At 46.7% G+C, this 3,707-nt stretch overlaps 1 pseudogene; it reads left to right on the top strand.

Moving 5' to 3' along the window:
- The first annotated feature begins 2,723 nt into the window (after positions 1-2,723).
- Positions 2,724-3,273, top strand: LOC131896410 (elongin-B-like; annotated as a pseudogene).
- Positions 3,274-3,707: the final 434 nt, after the last annotated feature.

Below are 3,707 nucleotides of genomic sequence, written 5' to 3'. Positions count from 1 at the left end.
AAAAGTTGACCAAAAACGAGTCCCATTTTGATTGAGTTAATTCCACTACAGAAAGGTGGGTTTTCATTAAACCTTTTCTCTGGTTTAATAACACTTCAAATGAGCAGCTTAGGACATGGTTCAAAATATATTCATTATTCAGTAAGCTATTGCTCTATGTTCCACCTGGCAGCTGTGAGGCCTTGTAAGAGGAGATGTCTTGTTACTGAGAAAAAGTATTATCCTTGCCAGGATTCTAGTCAATAAATACAACTTCAAATACCAATGCCAAGTAGACAAATAAGGATGCCTCTGCTCGCCCACCCAGGAGCAGAGAAAACCAAAGTAGAAGGGTTACTGCAACCTGGATAAAGTTTGAAATTTTTACACACGGAGAAAATAATCCATAATTCTGTAGACACATGAAGCAGTGAGAAGACCTAATTTCAGGGTCTAGAGTAACTGGTGAAAATTCTAGCAGCTCTCTGCATTCCTTTCTCACCTGGAGTTTTATGCCCGGTTCTGGAATTCAATTTGAGTGACATTCCGCATGGCCCATGGCTTGCTTCCAGCTAAGCCCCTGAACTGCAAGAGCTGAGAATTCCAGCAGAGTCCTCAGCTCAGAGTCGTCGTTCCCCCCCCCCCGCACCCCACCCCCACCCCCCACCCCCCCCCACCCCCCACCCCCCGCCAAATTCTTGCTAAATCTTGTGTCCCCAAGGGAAGGCTGTCTGTAGGGGTGGCAGCTGGGGCACACAGTCAACAGTAATGATGCTCTCCCCAGCCCCCTTGTATTAATGGGACCATTTGTTTCCATTGCAGTTAATATTGTAAGCACCTTCTTATCAATGAGCAAAGTTCATGACAACCAAGGTACTTCGTACTAAAACCATGTTCAGAAATTAACTATTTTTACTGGAAACAATTGTTTTAGGTGTGCCAGCATTAGTTAACAAGGTTTTTTTTTTTTCTTTCTTCCTAAACAATACAGAATCATTGTTGCCAGTAAGACCTAAACGCTTATAAAAACTTTAGTCCTGTTTGAATCAGGACAATGATGATGTTTATGGCATGAGAAGCAATGAAATTCACTGTGAAACATCTGGCAAAAGTCATCAGCAGGCCGGGCGGTGGTGGCACACGCCTTTAATCCCAGCACTCGGGAGGCAGAGCCAGGCGGATCTCTGTGAGTTCAAGGCCAGCCTGGGCTACCAAGTGAGTTCCAGGAAAGGCGCAAAGCTACACAGAGAAACCCTGTCTCGAAAAACCAAAAAAAAAAAAAAAAAGTCATCAGCAGATCTAATAGTACGGCCTTCAGAAAATGAGGAGTGCAGCTGTCACAGATCAGAAGTGCTCTCATTACCCTGAGGACACTGGAGAGCATGTCAGAAGCTCCTCCTGTCTTCTTCCCAAGATCAACACTCTCCAATACGTTGGATTTTAACCCTTTAGAGGCTGTGCTGAGAGGGAGACCGGGGAAACCAAAGGGAAGCTCCTCGGTGACGAACAACTTGTAAGCGACTTTCTCAGGCCGAGACAAACCATGTATACCCCTCCCTACCAAAGTTTACAAACGGTACCCATTTCTAGTACCACCTGCTGCCAAACCCATAGCACCAGGCTAATCGCATGTGCTCAAGGCTAGGCAGGAAGTGCTAGGTCCACACAGAGGGTCTTAAATAACAACTGTGGAACCCAAGCCCATCTAATCCTACATAGGTATGTTTTCTGACTACAACCCTATGTTTAGGAAAGGCTTTGAAAACCCTGGTTTTAAAAGGATTTTCTGGAAGCCGGGCGGTGGTGGCACACGCCTTTAATTCCAGCACTGGAGAGGCAGAGGCAGGCGGATCTCTGTGAGTTCGAGGCCAGCCTGGTCTATAGAGCGAGATCCAGGACAGGCACCAAAACTACACAAAGAAACCCTGTCTCAAATATATATATGTTGATTCCCTGGAAACCCACAAGCTACTCTTGCCAGGAAGCAGGTAAGCTAACTGCAGATCTTCGCCTCTCAATCAGCTCCTCCATGTCGAACACCCAGTCTCATCCTCAGCTGTTCAACAGAACACCTGCCATGGCCTCCCCTCCCTCTCTGGCCCCATCTTGAGTGGGTCACACACATCTTCTCCTAACTTCCTTCCTCCAGCTCAATGCTTCTCCTAACTTCCTTCCTCCAGCTCAATGCTTTATCCCTGCTGCCAACTCCATCAGGTACTCTGGTCAACCTATAGGTCACTCATGCTGGGGAAGCAGATATCCACTTCTCCCTCAGCTCCTCCAAAACCAATCCCTCAGTCCTATGCCCAACTCTGTAGCAGAACATCTCCTCAATCTCTGACCCCATTCCCAGGGGACCAATCAGATCCTAGCAGAACACCCTGCTTTCTTCCTTCCTGTGGACCCCCTCTGTACTCCCCCATAGCCCATCACCCTAAGTGTCAGCTCCTAATACCTAGGAACTCATTTTACCTGGAACCCCCAGTGACCACACGTAAAAGTACCCCAGACAAATTTCTTACCAGGCAACACGGAGCTACCACACTCTCCGAAGAACCAGAGAGGACAACAGAAACCAAGGAACAAAACACCTACACAACCAAGACATGACTGGATATCAGCACCTAGAATTACTGTCCTCCCCAACCCAGATGATCAGACAAGAGGCACAGAAACACAATCAATAAAAGCCAGGACAGCCTGCAGCAAGATCGACACTTTGGTTAGAGGCGTACAGCAGGATCATGAGCAACAGCTGTAGCATTCCTGACTGGGCCTGGGTCTGTACACCTGGATCTGGAATCTGCAATCAAAAAGGCCAGCACCAGAGGAGTGTCTTTGAAGAAAGAATGGCTCATTGTTTCCCTGGCTCCCGTAAATACGTCAGAAAGAGCACCAGAACTGTCTCTGCCAAGTGGGACTCACAACTATCAGAGAAGGTGTTTCTCATGATCCGCCGCCGCCACAAGACCACCATCTTCACGGAAGCCAAGGGGTCGAGTACCGTGTTCCAGCTAAAGCGTGTTGTCCAAGGCATCCTCCAGCGGCCTCCAGAAGAGCAGCGGCTGTACAAGGATCACCAGCTCCTTGATGACAGAAAAACTCTGGGCGAGTGTGGCTTCACCAGCCAGACAGCACGGATACAGGGCCCCAGCCACAGTGGGCCTGGCCTTCGGTGCAGATGATGCCTTTGAAGCCCTGCACATTGAGCCCTTCTCCAGCCCTCCGGAGCTTCCAGATGTGATGAAGCCATAGGATTCTGGAGGCAGTGCCAATGAACAAGCTGTGCAGTGAGGCCCCAGGACCACCCTCTTAGAGACCCATTCTCTCAATAAAGATGATTTGGCTGTCAATAAATAAATAAATAAATAAATAAATAAATAAATAAATAAATAAATAAATAAAAGCCAGGACAAATAAGTCTTCACTAGAACCTAGCAACCAAACCACAACAGTCCCCATGTTAACACACAGCAGTCAGAGTACTGTAACGTAGCTGAAGCAGAAAAAAAAAAAGACTCTAGATAGCCTTTCTATATATGATAGAGGTCTTTAAAGAAGAAACAAATAAATCCCTTAAAGAAATCTATAAAAACACAAAGAAACAGTGGAAGAAAATGAGTGAAATAGTTCAAGGCCTAAAAGTAGAAGTAGATCGATAAAGAAAAGCCAAACTAAGGGAAGTCTTGAAAAGACAACTTTAGGAACTGGAACAGGAATCTCAGAGG

Source organism: Peromyscus eremicus, chromosome 20 (assembly GCF_949786415.1).
Source record: "Peromyscus eremicus chromosome 20, PerEre_H2_v1, whole genome shotgun sequence".
NCBI lineage: Eukaryota > Metazoa > Chordata > Mammalia > Rodentia > Cricetidae > Peromyscus > Peromyscus eremicus.
Note: the sequence above shows the minus strand (reverse complement) of the source record. Positions and strands in the feature narration are given on the sequence as shown.